Consider the following 19970-nt stretch of genomic DNA (forward strand, 5'->3'; position numbering starts at 1 on the left):
AAAAAGGCAATTCATTAGCAGAGTGGAAGAGACGGCTGGTTTTTGAGGTAGAGCAAATGAAATAGAGAAGGTCTGGGTCTAGGGGAGTGGAGGCCAAGTATGGTGGCAGGGGATGGCTTGAGGCAGGGTGGTGATGGGGGCCCAGTCAGGAGTCTGCAGAGTGATGGGAGGAAGGGGCAGAGCAGGACTCGCAGCATAGGACACTCCTCTGAAAGCCTGAACCAGAGACTATTGTGCTGAATTTCTTCATTCCCCTTCTGTACCGTTTTTCTCAGCCAGGCTGGAAAAACAGAGTCTGTCATACCACACCATATGGGTCTATCCTGAGGGCCAGTCATCTGAAATCCTTCACACAAGTGTGAGCTGAGCGAGTGACTGGGAGCTGCGTCGCACAATTCTGCCTTGTGAAGGTCTGCTATCACCGAGGCACTCAGAATATTAATGGATTTTACAATGGCTAGAGGACAAATGAGGATGCATTTACATTGGCAGACCTTAGGAATAAGTCCATACAGTATTGTACGACCGAATTTCTGTGTCTTGTTTTAGTCAGTTTAGTTGGTTAGGCATTAAAAACCTAACACTATTAGAAAGAAAGCAAAAAAGAAATATTCAATAGTGATCTGTACATTAAATGAACAAGGGCTCCTGTGGGACAAAGGAGCATGTAGTTCAAGGCAGTAACATGCTGCATAAATCCAAAGCAGCTGAATTTATTTTGCAAAGAAAACCTTCGATCTAGCATTTCCCAACTTTCCCAAGCTTGACTTGTGCTTTAGTATTTCCTTACTGGGTAATGGAATAAGGGAATTATGCAAACTGTAGTGCACGGGCCGCTGGGGTCATCTCATCACCTCTCTTACCAAAGCAACCTGGGATATTTAACTACTGCAGGGTGAAGTTATAAGCTCGCTTTCAGCATCAGTGCGCCACAGTTTTAAGCATCACTGGGAAATGTTTCCCTTCTTCTGCAAAGTCATCATAGGGTGCCAGGAGCAGTCACTCCTGACACAGGAGCTGAGAGGCTTCAAAACCAAGCATCTCATCTCCAGCCTGGCTAGTCTGGTTTAAAAATCTAAATGCTGGAGCAGACATCTGCAGATCTAAATGCTGGAGCAGACATAGAGTGGCTGCTGCAAAACATGACAGGACGCAAAGAGGCTGTCTAGTGTCACAGGAGACCACAGAGCACAAAGCTATTTTTGCAACTATTCCTTCCTGTCCAGCAAATAAGTACTTTTCATTTCTTCAACTGCTTTCATAAGCAATTTCTCACCAGCATGGGGTTTAATCTGTCAAATAATACACTATATCTACCTATCTAGGCCCCATTTTTGTTGTTTTTCAGAGCAAAGAACCACAGGGGATCTCCTGAGCTAGTGTAAATTATTCTTTCGTCACAGAACTCATTTCACTGATGGTTGAAAAGTGAAGACTTCTTGGGATTTGGCATTTGGGGCATTATTTGACATCTATGAACTGAAGAGCTCAGAGCAGACATCAACCAAAAAATAAATCAATACAAAAAAAAAAAAAAAAACAGGGATTTTTTTTCTCTTGAAAATTATCATTTGGACTTCTTCCATGCCCACAAGCAAAACTTAGGAATGCAGTCAAACACATGTGCACAGCTCCCATTGAAGTTGCTAAGAGTTTCATATGCTTAGTGAAGGGTAAATAATTTTCTCTGAATGTTTTATTTGCAGATGTGCTAGAATCTATATGACCAGTATGTGCAGACATTATCGCTTTTCATTTCCCTTCAAATGCAAGTAGATTTAGAGAATGAAAATAGTGACATAAGTTCAGCAACAGCAGCCTTATTTTACGTTCTTGCAACCCAAACATGACTGCTACAAAAACTGAGTCATGAACTGATGCTTTCATAAATTGTGAGCTATGCCCTCTTAGTATTTGAAAAATTAATGAAGAAGTTACTAATGTTTGAAAATGTTGCTACTGTACTTGTCCAGTAATTTTCTCTTGGCTTCTTAAATCCATATTCCAGTATTAGCATCATGCTCACTCCAGGCATGCTAGGAATCAGTATCATCCAATATGTGCCCTGAGTGTTGGTCTTTGGAGCATGTTCTTACCATCGCAATCGTTTAATGATTAATACATAAAAAATATGTTGAACATTTTATAGTATCATCATGCCATCTAGAGGTGGGATATCACTGAGGCTCCCACTTCTGCTGCCAGAGAAAAGCAACATGGTTAGAGGTACAGTGGAATGGTGGTCTTTAAAGACAGCCTTTCACTAGGGTGGACATAACACCATATGGCATGGACACCGTGCTGGGGAGCGTACCTGGTGATTCAGGTCCCATATGGGAGTAACTGTAGGAAGTAACCCTCCTGGAAGGTGGACCTTTGGTGGGGTTCTGCTTCTGCACAACTTCTGATCCCAACCCAGTAATACTGACTGCTTTCTCACCCTTCATATCCCATACAAAGCCACTCAGCTGATCAGAAATTAGGCTGCCCTACTGTGTCTGGGTGGGAATGAGGGACACTCAGCAGCCAACCCTGAGCTGCACGTACACCCTGTATGGGGTCAAGGAGAGGAAAGGGAAGTCTGTTCTGGGAGCTTCAGTGCCAAGACACATGACAAAAGAATGGCAAATATGCTTGCAATTATGGAGAAACTCCCTAATTTCAGCGAACTCGCACGTCTTCAGTAACAGCCCCCCTTACAGAGAGAGGTCAGGAGGGATGGAAAGCTCAGCAACGTGAAATACGCAGTTTTCAAGGAACTGTCATCTGGGACATGGAGCGTGGACCTGCTACATACAAATAATCCACCTCACCAGCTGCAGAAGTACTGTAGGCCCGTTCCCTATAGTTTTGTGACTGGCACTGAGAGATACATGAACTCTGCCTGAGCTCACCTGTAGGGTTCATATCTCCCTGTACTTATCTTTGATCTCCTCTGCGCAGATCTTCATCCCAGTTGGTGCCTAAGCTGACAGCAGAGACACTAACAGGGTCCTTCTCCATTACCTAGCTTCTTCCTCTCATTAAACACATGGAAACATAATATTTGAGGCTGCTCTATCAGATTTGGTTGGAATTAGGCCATGGATTCCAGCACTATTAGTAAAGGACAAGACATGCTATTGCATGAGACTCGTTAGGAAGTAAGTTAGGCATTAAAATACCCATCACTCATTCACAAAAGAAGCAGCAGCACTGGACAATCTGTTGTCTTTCTACCCAGCTCCACTAGAAACTGTGCTGCAGCTGGCACTCCTTATTCACCTGCTTATGAAATCCTACAGAAGAACAAACACTGTAAGGATCAATGCTGCTCAAAGCAGTAAGGTGAGTCTGGTTCATTTCAAAAAAGGAAAAATTAAAAGAAACAGCCAGCCTTGCATTCACCACATGCTCCCCATCTGCCTTGGCCCCTTGATTTCCCAGTACTTTTCCTACTTCCCTGAAGTAACAGGTCCTTGAACGGGAATCAAGTATTTCTCACTGAATTAAAGGACCACAGGATAATTCAGGCTAGAAGGGGACCTAGGAGGTCTCTGGTCCAGTCTCCTGCTCAAGCAGGGATAAAGATGAGATCAGAACAGCTTTCTCAGGACATCATTGTCTAGACAGGTCTTCTACCGAGGCTCCAAAACTGGCTGTAGTAATTCAGATGTGGTCTAAGGAGTTTCGTTCATTAGCAGACCTCAGTATTTGTTATAAATTTATTACATTTGTTAGCATTTTTTACAGTATTTGCTTTTATTATCTCATTTCTGTTTAACTGAACAGCAGGGGATATATGTGTTTCATACATGTGCAAACTCTCCTCTCCTTAATAGGGAGAGCAAAAATAAGGAAGAAAGGAAAGGACTACTGACAAGGAGGCTGCTGTTGGAAACTGGCAAGAGAGCCATGATTATGTTTAGTTATGATTCTCAAATTCTTTTACCTTCAGGTGGTTCTTGTCCTGTTTTTAAGGATACAAGAACCGTAAATTAAATAAGGGTATTGCACAGCAAAACTACTGAGAAAACCAGAAATACCTTTTCCCCATAGCAAAAATCTATTGCTTGGTTTACTTTATGTCTCCTATTGCATATAAAACCTACGGCTGAATTTGTTTTGCTGTCTGCTGTTATATTCCTACATCTAAAAGTACAGAACAAGCAAACGTCAGCATTGAAAAATAATATAGAAAAGAAAGTCTCAGCTCAGCGTCCTTGCAGAATAGCATCAAAGGCATTCTGGAAACAACCCTCATCACTAGAAATATATGTCAAAAGTAGCAATTAGTATGGTAATTAGCCTACAGGCTTGGCATCTGTCTTATATAAGCATTTAAGCCCCAAGAAAAGAAGTCAGCATGACTTCAGCTGACACTTAACAAATACATGAGATTGAAAGAGCCAACCAAAACTCAGAAAAACACCATGCTATCTACGTCTGTCTTCACTTGGACAGCGCTACATGGGATGCTGATGTTTTCATCAAGCTCCCAACAGCATCTGTGTACATTATCCAACAATTCCTCCAATGTAAAATTCACAAGCTGTTTTGGAAGCAGGAGTTATTTCATTGCCAGCCATGCCTCTTAACAAAAACAGTCATTTCCACTGTGCTTCGTGCTACAGTCAAAGTTCTTGGAGTGCTAAGCACTCATCTCCACTACAGTGGGAACCGGGGTGGTTGCACAGCCACCATGGGCCCCATTGAGCAGGCTGACTGCCCATGCCATGGTAGACATCATGACAGACATGCTGAGGCAGCTGCAAACTGAACCGCTGAAGCTACTATCTGTAGCTGAGACTCAACCTCTTTGAGATACACTGATCTCTCCCAGCAGACAAGTGTGTGAATGGGAATCAATTGTTGTAGCATCATAGTTTGCAGCCTAGTACAGTAGGGGCAGATGAACTATGATTTGGGTTTACCTGGAACATCAGGTCATTCCTGGAGATCAGTCATTCCTGTGGTGCTGGGAGGCTATCTGTCAGCAGGGCAAAGAGACCATGGCCTCAGCTGCCCTTCCTCACACCACATTCGCCACAGTCTCAGGAGGTGGGGTAGACTTTGCCTTGGCATCCACATCCTGTTTTGGTTTTCCTCTATGGACATATGTACTTGTGCCTCTGAGCCAGCACCCAGCTAGTTTTGGCTAACGAGAATTTAAAAACTCCTTTTGCCTTTTCCTTTCTCTTCAGGAAAAGAATCAGATAAAAACAGCACCAGATCTGATGCCAAAACAGATCTATGTTCTTCCAGTCTCTGAAGTTTCCAGTCTCTTAGAAATGCAAAACCAGATGCTTTAGAGGGATAGTAGCAATAATAATTTTACCTTTATTCATATAATTAAATATAATATTCTTTTTCATAAATGTTTCTAAAAACCTTGGAAATCTGCTGTAAAATTGCAGGTTGAGGCTATCTGCTTTAAAAAGAAAAGTTCAGGCTTTAATCTGTATACACTTATTTCAGAATGATTAATTTACTCCCTTTCAAGATTATCAGATGCTCGGCTCCCAGTATGGAGGTGACATTTTCTAAAAACAAGGCACAAGACTGCGGAGTTTCTTTTGTTTCCTGAAAATCAGCTGCTTCTTTCGTGGAACACCGAGAAGTCACAAGTGCTAGACATCAAAATTGTCAGTAAAATTTGAGAGCGTTCTGATATAATTATTTTGAGAAACATATATATATTAAAAAAAATTATAGAGGTGATTCAAATGCATATCAATCATGATATATGTACTAGATCAATGATACATTTATTAGAATATGAATGCATACTTCTCAGGACTATTCATAGTTCTTTTGGCTCATAACAATGGAAGCTCATTTAATTTCAGTTTTTATAAGATAGGCAGTTACAGTGTTTGGTTTCCTATTTCAGGAGCTAATGCTAAGCTTCCCAGCAAGTGCCTGCCTTGTGAGTTAATCTTGCACTCATTATCTACACCAGCAAAAATACACCTTGTGACTGAAAGAAATGGCACCTTAACAGAAAACAGAAAAGAAAAGCAGCTGCCCACTGTGATGAGAGAAAACAACCTGAGCATGATTTACCTTGAGGACCTGTTTGAACTGATACATAATGACAACCACCACCAAACCAAAGATAATGTCATAGGGCTCAGTAAAACACAAATAGTCACAGGGTGCAGTAATATTTGCAGTAATAAAACTGTGTTTCTTACAGAAGCCTAAATAAAGAATGTACTAATACCGTCAAGGAAAGAATTAACCAGACTGGATTTCCCTCTAAGCAATCCCCTGCTTTTTTGCTATGATGATGAGTGATCAGTCAAAGCAAAAAAATAATTACACTAGCTCTTGCATGGTGCAGCAAAGGATTTATAAAGAATAATTTCCACTCACAGAGCAAGAAAGCTCAAGAGAAACCCAGAGTGTTTCTACATGCACCACAGAACTCTCTTTCCATCCAACATGTTAATATTTTATTCTTTGTGATTCATCTCCCCATGCATGTCATTCACATTAACCATCACTCAGAGTCTTGTAAGCGCAGGGGTCTGACGGAAATACAGCCTGGAGACTCCCAGGTCTGCAACCCCTACTCCCTGCTGCTTGTCCAGACCTGACCTGCTGTCCTGCACAGGAGGGCACTGTTGTGCAGTACTGATTAAAGGCAGGCTCTTGTATTTCTCACAAAGCCAAAAAACAGGCGATAACAAGGCCCTCAGAACGTACGTACTTTTGCTGATGTGACTACAGTGAATTTTTACCCTGTGATATTGCTGCCGGGCCTAAAATCGTCCCCAGAACAAGGGCAGGACAGTGGCAGCATCAAGTGGTGCTCAGTCCCCCTCCGGCTGCCCTCATCTCACCTCAGCTTACCACTCTCACAAAGTTCACCTGCGCTGAATGGCAGAACTCAGAGGGTTGTCATCAGCGGCGCTGAGTCTAGTTGGACGCTGGCAACAAGTGGTGTCCCCCAGGGGTCAGTACTGGGCCCAGTCTTGTTTAACTTCTTCATCAACGACCTGGATGAAGAGTTAGAATGTACCCTCAGCAAGTTTGCTGATGACACCAAACTGGGAGGTGTGGTAGATACACCAGAAGGCTGTGCTGCCATTCAGCGTGACCTGGATAGGCTGGAAAGCTGGGCAGAGAGGAACCTGATGAGGTTCAACAAAGCCAAATGCAGGGTCCTGCACCTGGGGAGGAACAAGCTCATGCACCAGTACAGGCTTGGGGTGGACCTGCTGGAGAGCAGCTCTGCGGAGAGGGACCTGGGCGTCCTGGTGGACGACAGGTTAACCATGAGCCAGCAGTGTGCCCTGGCTGCCAAGAAAGCCAATGGGATCCTGGGGTGCATCAAGAAGAGTGTGGCCAGCAGGACAAGGGAGGTTCTCCTTCCCCTCTACACTGCCCTAGTGAGGCCCCATCTGGAGTACTGTGTCCAGTTCTGGGCTCCCCAGTTCAAGAAAGATGAAGAGCTACTGGAGAGAGTCCAGCGGAGGGCTACGAGGATGATGAGGGAACTGGAACATCTCTCCTACGAGGAGAGGCTGAGGGAACTGGGCTTGTTCAGCCTGAAGAAGAGAAGGCTGCGAGGGGACCTTATAAATGCTTACAAATATCTGAAGAGTGGGTGTCAGGAGGATGGGGCCAAGCTCTTTTCAGTGGTGCCCAGTGACAGGACAAGGGGCAATGGGCACAAACTGAGGCACAGGAAGTTCCGTCTGAACATGAGGAAGAACGTCTTCCCTCTGAGGGTGACGGAGCACTGGAACAGGCTGCCCAGGGAGGTTGTGGAGTCTCCTTCTCTGGAGATATTCAAGACCCGCCTGGACAAGGTCCTGTGCACCTTGCTGTAGGCGACCCTGCTTCGGCAGGAGGGTTGGACTAGATGACCCACAGAGGTCCCTTCCAACCCCTACTATTCTGTGTGATTCTGTGTGATTCTGTGAACTGAGACCTACGTGCTCATCAAAACGTCACCTGTCAAGACGTGAGCGCTTTCTTTGACTCATTCCTTATTTTCTGTATACTGCCCTCCTCCTCCTCAGCCTTTATCACAAGCTCCATATTCCAACTCTGCTGGCAAAGGGAGAGTTGATAGCGCATGTAAAGTTAACCGCCAGGAGCTGTTTCACCAGCTCTCAGAAAGGAATCAATATAAATACAGTGTTTAGCTTCTCCATTTATTGCTGATACAGTAGAATGTTAAAGTCCAACTTCTATTCATTGAGAGCACTATTCAAAACTTGCATTTGTATCTTCTGTTGCTATGCACACAAATTATCAGTACCAGAGGAGTAGCCCCTGAAAACATCTTGCCCTTAACTGAACTATTGCATTTTTGTGGAAACATACCTTTTACTCCTTGCTGCTATCTACATTGTAATCCTTTAATCTTTGCCAGCAAAATGCTTTCTGTAAGAGTTATATCCATAAAAATAACAAAACCTCTTTGTTAAGAGTGACACGAGTGAAACAGTAATACCAGAGAATGCCAAGTAATGCAAGAGCTAAAGAAACGTTTTTAGAAAGAAATATTTAAAGAAATATTTTCATGTCAGTAGCTGCTCAACTCACAAATTGTTACCCCTGTAATGCATCAGGTCTATCACTTTCTGCAACCCTGATGCGTGACTGAGACCCAGAAAGAAAGAACAATTTTGTTATGTGTATTAAATGTGAGGTCTGAATATTTACACGCAAAGTCAAAAGACAGAATTTTCTGGAAAGAACCCCCTTATCTGTATATTTGGCTGAGCTTATGAACGGGGGTTGGCCGGAGGGGCAGGAATATCTTTCTTTCTCATTTCCATGAGTTCAAATCTTCTCTTGTCCCGGAGTTTGAACTTGTCTGGGAATTCGGTCTTTTTTCAGGAGATTTGTGAAATTTGTGATTTTACTCATTCCAAGATTCCCGCTTAGGGAAAAAAAAGAAAAGAAAATAAAAGGTAAAAATCACTACTCTATAGACATTATTAGTAGTAGCATTATCAGTGGTATTAGTATTTCCTTTGTTGTCTTATTAACCTGTCTTTATCTCAACCCACCATTCTCCTCCTAATTGCTGGCTGCCGGATTAAACCACAACACCCTTAAAAGTCCTGCATCCATACAGTAGCGGTTTTTCTTTTCTTTTTTCTTTTCTTTTCTTTTCTTTTCTTTTCTTTTCTTTTCTTTTCTTTTCTTTTCTTTTCTTTTCTTTTCTTTTCTTTTCTTTTCTTTTCTTTTCTTTTCTTTTTTCTTTTCTTTTCTCTTCTTTTCTCTTCTTTTCTTTTCTCTTCTTTTCTTTTCTCCTCTTTTCTCTTCTCTTCTTTTCTCCTCTTTTCTCTTCTCTTCTTTTCTCCTCTTTTCTCCTCTTTTCTCTTCTTTTCTCTTCTTTTCCTTTCTCTTCTCTTCTCTTCTCTTCTCTTCTCTTCTCTTCTCTTCTCTTCTCTTCTCTTCTCTTCTCTTCTCTTCTCTTCTCTTCTCTTCTCTTCTCTTCTCTTCTCTTCTCTTCTCTTCTTTTCCCCACATAGATGGAATCGCAGGAAGAAGAAGAAGCCCTTCCTATCTGTTAGCTTAGCTTAAGGTCAGAGCTTGAATCTTTTAAGAATTTCACATATTTCAATTATAGGTTTGCACCCTGTTCTCTGCAGATGTTCCTCCCAGCCTAACACTCAAAAGCACAATAGGGTAAACATTTCAAAATGAATGTATCAATCTGTTTTCTTCCCAGGAACCTGAAGGACTAGAGGCGGACTACCACCAGGCAGATCAAGGGACAGTCATCAGTAATGATTTTGCACTATTTCCTGCTAGGAAAACCATAGCCACTTTTAAACTACCAGAGGTCCCAGAGTGGTGGCTGCACATTGTGCTGACAGAAGTGGGTCTCAGCCACCCAGAAGGTCGTTCGAGGTATATGACTCAGTGTCATTCCTGGCACATATGCAATTAGTGGAGAGTGAACTGGTAGCGGCACTGGACTGTAAAGGGCCTGGAAGCTGTGTAAACAGGGGGTGTGACACACGTGCCGTGGGCAAGCTTGGATTTACCAGGTAAGTGTGGTCAGTAGAATTCCCACCTTCCATCAGACCTGTACTGCCTGCCTTGCACACAGCTGCGTACACCGACCAGAGGCTGTCCATGGCACAACTTCTACCCCAGGCTGGGCCACACAAGCTCCTGCAGCAGCCACCTCCTCAGGGTCAACTGCTCATTGTAAAATAAAACCTGATCTGGACACTCGGTGACCTCCTGCCAAGCCTCCTGCGGTTTGGTCCTCTCTGTGACAATGTGTCCTTGCCACCGGGACATATCCCATGCTCCATGGTGATAATGACCAGTTCTCATCTCAAAGCTGGTCACCGTATGAAAAATAATAAAATGCAGACATTCTGCCAGTGTCTCACTGCCCTGTGCGTGGAGAAGGTGTGGGGATTTGAGTGCAGGGGGAAGCCCAGGCAGGACTGGCATTCTGCTGACCACACCCACGGTGCCACAGCCTTGCGGCTCCTGGCTGGGCTGGGCAGGCGTTGGCTCAGGGTCCCTCAGCACCACAGGAACTTCACTGTCTTCAGCAGCTTCCTGTGGGTGCTCCTTGGGGCTCCTGATTTTTTAATGGCTAATTTCCCAACTTTTATCCAGTACAAACCTTATGCAAAAAACTACTGTGCAGTCAGAAAAGAGACCTTTTATAACATGGAAGGATGGAATTCCTGCTTTTTGGTGTGCTAGACTCCTGAACGAGAGATATCACATGAGCAGGTGAATCGGCTGTTTTTTCCTTTGCTATCACATAAATAAAATTAACAAGTAGATTTTTTGTTCACTCCAAAGATATATTTTATTTCAGATTTCTTACAGTGTCACTAGAGACAAATTTTGTTATTATGTTCTCCAGCACAAGGTTGAATAATTGAATTGTCAGCCAAGAAACTAGTTGAGATTTTAAAAAACAATTTATAACTGTTGAGCACAGAAGCATTGTAGTGCTTTCAGTATGCATTTGTTCCCTCTTTAGGGCTTTCTGATCATTCAAAAGGAGTCAGTCATTATTATTTTAAAGTATGTTTCTATAAGTTATTATATTATATTTATATATATATTATATTTATAATAAGTTATTATATTATCTCTACAGAAATCAAACATTCATCAGTCCAGGCAAGGCTGTCATGGCTAGCAACTGTTTTTGGAACCACAGATATTTATGTATTATGTATTGCTATCAATCACAGCAGAGGTATCACCATTTTTTGTGCTCAAAAGAAAACAGGTACACACATGTCCTTTATCATTCTCTTCTCTTTTGATGCTGCTTCTCACATAAAGGAACTGCTACTTTCATATCTTAGCAACTGGTAGTATGAAGTATTAGAAACCACTCTGGCCTGCCTAGTCAGAAATTCAAGCTGAATTTCCCAGACATCAGAAAATAAAGTACTGTAGAAGATTCTTTAAATGAGGAATTGCAGAGACAGAAATCCAAAGCCAGGTGGAGATGGAGATTGAAAAGTTTATAAAGGGATTTGGCAAAGTACTGCTGACTGCAAGAGCATACAGCGGGACACAGAGATGACAGAGACCTTCTCTAATTACATAATTATTATATGCATTCCTAAATATCCTGTTACACTAGCACCTTGGTGCTATCTTCATCCTCGAGTTTGTGCCTTCCCTGCACGGCGCTTCTGCATGGAAAAACGCTGACAGCTACAGACATGCCCCTCTGCATGCAGACCTTGAGTGCAATCGAAAGCACCCCACGCCTCCAGAGCAGCCACCGCCCTGTGTCCCTGCATCCCCATATCCCCGCGTCCCCGTGCCCGGCCATGACGCTGGCAGAGCTGGCAATGGGGCTGCCCGCCCACAGCTCGCTCCCTGGGCAGCCCCGAGGGCCGCACACCGCTCTTGGGAGAAGCCGGGTGTTCTCTGCACAGATAGCCTTAATCAGCAACATCAGCACTCATAATCAATAACAACAGCTCAAGTAATACCCAGCTATAACAGTGCCATAAACAGAAATCAAATGCTTTCATATTAGCACAATTAAACTGTAGATAATAAAGAGTCTCTTAAGCCATCACTGTGGCATTCGAAATAGATTACTAAAACTTGAAATAGACTTTATTTGATGTGGGCTTTATCTTCCAACACACGGTGTTTTCAGATCTTTGCAGTACTTGCAAAAGCACCGCCAAACCTGCTTACTATCAACCTGAGCAGTGCTACCATAGCCACTAGTAAACCGAAGGCTTCATAGCAGCCTCCAGTACAGCAGACTGCGGGACGGGGCAAACAGGAGAACGAACAGTAGCCTTCCAGCAGAGAGTTTCAGGAGGGATAATGGGATAGCATAAGCCAATAGGAAATCATCTACGTTTTAAAACCAAATCAACAACTGGCCAACCTCCTAAAATGAACAGCTAGTCTTTTTTTCTAATGAACTAGTCATGAGGCTTTCTACTGATTTTTTTTAATGTCAAATCTCTGGGTTACACATAACCATATTATACAAGGAAATCTTTTCTACATTGATCACTTCTTTTTTCTTTTTTTTTTTTTCTAAAAGAGCAGGTTTTATTGCTCTTGAGTAGATAAGAGATGTGGTTTCACCCCTAGACAGTGAAACTAGAATATCAGCATAATCCTTCTTAATGCTTTCTTTGCTACTTTAGCTGTGTAATCGTTTCCAAAAATATGTGTGTGACTAGGGATCCAAGTGAGCTTAACAACAGCTCCAATCGATTTCAGTTGTTCACATAGCTGTACGACTTAAGAATAAATCCTTTATCCTTATTTGGATTGCTAACCGAGACCCAGTAAAATCCTGTAGGATTTTATCTGTTTGTGTGAGACTGTCTCCTGAGTAATATTAACCTGACAGTTTAAAGCTGGGATAATACAATTACCTAGAGCTAGATCTTGCCGCCCTACTTGCATCCGTGAGCACACAAAAAAACTCAGGAAGCATTGAGTAACCCACAGGAAAAAAAAATCCAACCAGTGCAATGAGGGGATACATAAATTAGCGTTTCCAAATTTACACTGCCCAAGTTGATGGGAACTTCCACAGGAGCATAACTAGGCCTCTAGGCAATTTGCATTCTTTGCCAAAATTAAAAGATGAGTAGACTGCCAGCACAATATTAATGTTAATATACCATACCCATGTAATTAAAGACAATTCTTAGACAGCAATTTTTAGAATATTACAAGGCACAGATGAAGGGGAGAAGCAATTTCAACTGACAGGTTATTGATTCACGTAATTTTAACTACACCAACATATACCAAAGTATTCAGTACTGGTGACACTACCACTATGTCATCACAGTCGACAGGTACAAATAAAACACCGGGAGCCAAAAAGTTTAGCTTTCTATTTGTCATGGAAAATGCAAACTATTATTCTCATTTAGAGTGTTTCTTGATCCCTAAATGTATGTTGTGTTGCGTTGCACACCTGACCTCCCACAAGGCTTCTTTCTGAGAAGAAAATGAGGTCTTCCCACCTGTCATGCTAGCGCATACCATTAGGCTCCCAGCGTAATATAAGGTTAGACTGAAAGTATTTTGCCAAGTCATGCCAAAATACCAGTGCTTAAACACTTTCTATAAGAAATTGCATAGATGAGGCAAAGAAAAGGTGGCTATTATCAACAAATTGCTTCAGCTATGAAAGAGATACCAAATACATTTATTGATATCAGGTTTAACTGTTTGGCTTGATTGGGGGCAAGTATTTGTTACATCCCAAAACCACTGCTCAAGGCTTTAAAAGAACCATGACCTTTGGTATAGATATTTCCATTGCTCTGAGGTGGTCTGTCTTAGTTCTTGGGAAAAGAATAAGCTCTTGCAACACTGTGCTACACTTCTCAACCTCAGCAGGCTTCCACATTGCTTTTCAGCTAAAGCAGACTAAGACCAAGGTGATTTTTCAGCTGTTTCTTCAGTTTATTCCCATGACCTTCAAAGTACTTCATCCTGTTTTCCCAAGTGATCCAGTACTGATGACTCCCTTTCAAAGGGTTTTCCAGGAGATGTTTGATAGCAGAGTTCTCTACAGTATGAAATGATATATTAGCAGCACAAAACCTCTGCAAGTGAAGAAATTTCTGCTGTATGGTGCATTTTTTTCTATCTTTACAGAAAATATCTCTTCTGACATTCCTTGCTTTTCCTACTATAAATTTAACATAGAGTTACTTACACCTATACAAACCTTCTCAAGATGTATTACATAATTTGTTTTTCAGTGGGTCTTCAGGACCAGATACCAGTTTCATGGACTGTCCACGTTGCCTCCTTTGTATTTATATTTGCGTTTATGTTCCCTGTGTGCTTTCTTTTGAAGACACTATTGTTTTTACTTCAGTGGCACTGCTATCTTGGACACCTGCAGTTCTACTGCTGGCCTATATTTCTATATTTCCTTTCTGCCTGTTTACAATAGAAGAATAATTCTGGAGATAGTGAGAGAACCTCTCAATCTGGCGTGCTTTCTCCCAGTTTGCAATATAATTTGTATGATGTAAAGTCCCACTACAGTTAAGTATGTTTTTATGACCAATTTGCAAGACATTTAGGTAGATGATGTTCTGTGATGGCTGGCTATATATATCTAAATATATATCATAAAATAGGCTTCAGATGCTGCAGTTATAATAAAATTACCAACGTACAGTTCATCTCCCTTTTGTGCATCCATTTGCAGTTACTGACATATGCACTTCTGAGTATTAAGTTTAAACTTAATTATTTAATAATATATAATACAATGCTTTGATGTACGTTCTATGTACACCTGAGTTTAGGACTATAATGTAATAATAAATCAATTTTTTCAAAAAAAATTATATGGATTTAATTTCAAACAACCATGTATTTGTCAATGCAGGATAGAAATTACATTCAAGAAGACCAAAATAGCAATTTTTTTGTGTCTATCAGGAAGTTACAAGGTGAGTGACCACATGGCATGTAAAGGATTGGAGTACCAGGCCCTTTGTCTTTTTTTAAAGAAGCGTGTGTATTGTCCTAATCATTTCATTCCTTTTTTCCTGATGATTTTATAGTCCCAGATCTTATAAACAAAGCTCATTTTATATGAGAAGCAGAGCATAAAAATCTATATGGGAACTGCATATTCTTCCATTTAGTAAAAAAAAATTCAGTGTATGCTGTTCTAATGATTTGAGATGGAATTTAAGAAACTGATTAAATCCAACCTCTCTTCTTGACGTGAGAAGCTTACATTAACCACCACGGTAGAAGTAATTTAATATTTAATGGTTTTCTTCTGTTTTAGAGATGTTTTGAGAATTTCATTTTTCCTAGTGTCAGAGGAAACAGAAATAAATCCTATAAACTGGCTATAATAAACCAGCAAGAGTTTCCACTATGCCTGCAACATTTATCTGGGACAGTTACTTTCCTTACTGGCAGAAGTTTTACGATTCATGTCATTTATTACACCAGAGTTTTACTGTGTAGTGGTATTGCACACTGCAGAAAAGGCCACAATATGCATGTGGAGGGAAGAAATCCGCCTGGGCATTCCCTGACGGTGCTCTTAACTCACAGCACCCTAGCAAAGAGCAGGTTTTTCACTGCCCTGAGGGAAGTTAGGCAGCCTGCTTCCCCACCCAGCAGCCACCCAGGCACCCAGAGGATGCACAAATGTATCCAGTGTTCCCGCAACACTCCCACCTACGTCTAGTCTGCCCCTGCTCCCACTGGAACCCCTGAAAAGGAAGGTTTATTTAAGGCAGCACAAACCCTGGGAAGGAACATGAACTTTGGGGGAAAAAAAAATAAATAAAAAAATCAGTGCTGTATTTAACTTTGCTTTCTTTTGTGTTTGATTCATACAACGCTTCTGGCCAGGAGCCAGCGAAAAGTCAGTGTTGACAGAGGAGAATGGTTTGTGGTCCACCACAGCATGTTCCCTCTTCCCCATTTGAAATTTGACCTTCTGCCTCCTAGGGCAGGCACTGAACCAGCCCGCGGCCAAATTGGGACACAAAGCTTCCAGCCTGGAAGGAATGTTATCCCATAAAGCAGGTGGTTAGAAAACCTGCTTGTGCCCTTATTTCTGCATCTACATTCACTCTTTTTGCACATCAGTCAGATCGCACTCCGCAGAAGAGATAAGCCATGGATCTCAGTAGGACTTTGGCATAAAAATGAAGGTACCATTATGCAAGCTCTTTTTAACATTTCCTTTCCACCTAGTAGATTTTATGTTGCCATCTTGTCAGAACATGGCTTGGCTGACTGCAATGTGCTGTACAACTGAGGAACGAGGGCTATCTGTTCTTAGACAATACAAACTAATCCAGAACATAGGAACCCATCTCCTCGCCCAATAGTGAACACCAAGAATCCTCTCCTTTGGGTCTCACCTCATGAGACTGATGATATCCTTGGCCAAGTCTTCTCTGCTGCCTAGAAGCAGTAGCTGAGGAATGAGACTCCACGGAGCAGAGCCCTACAGTCCAGCAAATGTGGCATTGCCATTGCTAGTAAGAGCTCACAACCTTTGTATTGGGTCTGCAAAGCCTTGGAGCTAGGACATGTCAGGATGGCTTTATTTGGATTGTCTTGGCCTGCCTGAAGCTTTGTTTTAGCTAGCTGAGCAGTAACAGCAACTATTTACTTGCCAGGTGAATATTATTTCATTTATTTAAGATTTAGCTTAGCTTTGTAGGTTTGTGTATTATAGTGCCTATTGTTATAATACTTTAGAGATTTCTGTATATTATAGATAGTAGAGGAGAAGTAGTTATTTTGTGTAGAGGCAGCTATGACCTAGACTAAAACTAGTGTAGAGGATTATACAAGTAACAGATTTTAGCAGAGGCTTTGTAAGTGTGGAGACAGGATGAAACCAGAGGCTCCTAGGCTATCAACAGATCACTAACGATCAATTACTGGTCATTAAGCCCTTAGGAGGCCAGTAAAACTGGCTCTAGAGATAACAAAGGGAACAAAGAACAAATATTCAACACATGTAATTAAAACACACTATATATAGTATATTCAGATATAAAGTGGAATTGTGGACCAATGAAGAAAGAGGAACGTGTAGTACGTGCTAAGAAACATATAAAAATAGCCCCAAGCAGATCCTGGAGTAAGGTGTAAGAAATCCTCAGCAACACTATATTTCTTCCAGTGAAGAACTCGGGACATTAACAGCTCACCATAACCCTCTCCCCTGCTTCTTGAGGACCAACGGAAGGGTAAGCATAACACCGAAGAAAGGGGTAGACACAAGCAAATTGGTGTGTAGAAGTTTCAATTGCATCATGACTGGGAGTAAGCTATAATAACTGGAAAATTTGGAGTGTTGGTTTTCTCAAAATGGGACTAATAATAACTCTTTGATTAGACTGCTAATACCTTAATTAATTCTTGGATTGATATGTAAGGTTTAGGGTTTTAGTCCACACAAATTGCATGGTGTGTTTTGTTTGATGTGTTTTGTACCCATGAAGCTTAGTTCTAATTGTGGATGGAACAAAAAAACACATTAAGAAAGTTGTTGTTCCCAGGAGCATATGGTCTACACGATGACAAAAAAATACCAAGTGCATGAGACAGAAGTTGAAGTATGAGTTAGTACTAAACCAAGGATATTATCTACAGGAGACAGAGATTTCAGAGAGACAGTTCAGTTGTGCCTATTGCTTGGAAAAATAAATAAAGCGTCCTTGGTTTGGAGAAGATGAACACTTTTTATTCTGACAGCTCTGTTTTCCCATTAGTAGCTTCCCATGGCATTGCCATCACATTGTTGACAGAAATGTGGTTTGTAAGTATTAATTTCTAGAAGGGGTGGCTCTGTCCCTTAGGCCATAATTTTTGTCACAATAGAAGCAGCTTTTCACATTGCTAAAATTAGTCTTTCAGTTGACTTTGCTAGCAGAAATATGACAAATGCTTCTGAAAATTCTTATTAAGCAAATTTCATGGAGATATTTATTGTAACTTCCTGACATTCTTAAAAAAAATGAAAACACAAAGCACTCCTCTGAGGTATATGCACACATTTCACAAAAATAACAGGATGTAGATAAGAATGGTCAAGATAGCAATGGCTTTGCTGTAACCCATGCTGGTGTTTCTAGTTCCATTGCTACTATCTCATACAGTCTACCTGAACCTTCTGACTGTGTGCTTTTTGATTTTTCTAAACAACAAAGTGGTCTGGGGTGTTGGAGGACTGAAGACCAAATAGACATTAGTAGAAATTGTCCTCTTTTCCGTATACAGTCTCTTGGGACTCCTGTCAGCTTATATTCAGAGCACACCTGCCTGTGAAGTACTACTTGCGAAACCTGAAAGTCTGCATCTTTACTTTTTCTGGGACACCTCTCATTCCCTCTTCACTGAGTTAGCTGTAAACACTATCTTCACAAAAAATAATCTTAACGTGGCTGGGATACTGTCTGAGAAGGAAACCAGAGAAAAACTCACTGCTAGTAATAAGAATACTTTTTAAAAAGTTGAAAGAACAAACAGAGAAGATGGAAGAAAAAGAAGATAAGCAGCGAGAGCATGGTCAGCGCTGTGAGGTCAGTAAGAGGAAAGCGTGAAGGGAAGAGACTTTGAGGACAGAACATTTGTTGTTCTGCCAAGATCAAAAGCAAGACCTTTTGGAAGAATTCTGTCATTTAATAACAGCTCACAATCCCTTCTGAAGAACTCGGACTCACCCTTTCCAGTGGGTTAGGTGCTATAACTCTCTCACTACAAAAAACAGAAGGTAAGTCACAGGGCTTCACATTCTCCATCCAGATGAAGACAGCTGATCAGCAGCCTTTCAGCCAGCCAAGGTCCTCTTTGAGAGAGGAGAGAGATGGTGGGATACTTACCTGTATCTGCTCACACTTGGATCAACCCCAACTTTGCAGTTGCGCTCCAGGTGACAGCAGCAGGGCTGGCTAAAGCTGCTGTGTACACAGCCACTCTTCTTATACCGTTGGCAAGTGCAACCTGGTTTCCTTAAAGAACTGATTTATGACCTTCTTTTCATCAGTCTGAGCCACACTGCTCAAGTCCTGCTAAGTAAATGAGAGTAGTCGTCCAGACAACAGTGTCACCCAGTGAAACCAGCACCTTACATTGTTCAAATGATTTCCTCTTGTGTCTTCTGCTTGGTGGCCAAGCAGGGCAATGATAGCCATTGATATCATAAGCAATCAAAAGCCCTGAATAAAACTACTGAGGAGTCTCAGAGACCTGATAACACTACAGACGTTCAAGTCCTCTCTGTCATTGCCAGGCTGGCACCAGAAGTCATTTACTCACTTAAGTAGCCTATTCGTCTTCATGTCCCTTTCTTATTGCTCTCTGTCATAATGCAGTACAAATCCTTTTTCTCTGATTAATTGTAGTATCATAAATGTAACACTGGACAAGAAGTTCCAGGCTTTTTAAGGTAGCAGAGCTACAGAGATTTCAAAATAATTTCTCCTAGGCTAAATGTTAACTTTCATTTCTGTCCATGTCTGCTGGTTATTGCTCATATGATAATGAAGTTCCTGTTTTCAAAAGGAAAACAAAAAAGGAGGGAAACAAAAATATATTCTATATGTCTAACTAGCCTAGAAGAAAAACAACGCTTTTCAGGCTCGTCCTGTGCTGGATGATACTGAGAAATATCTATTAAGAAGTCTGTGTCTGGAAAATTATTTTTACAAGTTGTCAGGAAGGATTAAAGCAGGACACAAATACCATGCACATGCAGTCAGAGCTAGCTTGACAGGGTACTTGGGCCCTGCAGAGCTCAGAGGAAGAGATTTAAACTAATGTGTTAGTATTCATTGGAATAAATGAAAAGTGTGGACATGAAGAGATAGTATGGCTCAGCTGATATGTAGTAAATCCTTCAGCTGCTGTGGCTTGGTATTATGTTTGAGTATTTTGGCAGTAGGGGTGATTTTGTCAGCAATTAAACTCAGCAAAAAGTCTGGCTGTGCCAGCGGTGTGATTACCTGGCTGCTGGAGTGAGG

Source organism: Opisthocomus hoazin, chromosome 4 (genome assembly GCF_030867145.1).
Source record: "Opisthocomus hoazin isolate bOpiHoa1 chromosome 4, bOpiHoa1.hap1, whole genome shotgun sequence".
Classification (NCBI taxonomy): domain Eukaryota; kingdom Metazoa; phylum Chordata; class Aves; order Opisthocomiformes; family Opisthocomidae; genus Opisthocomus; species Opisthocomus hoazin.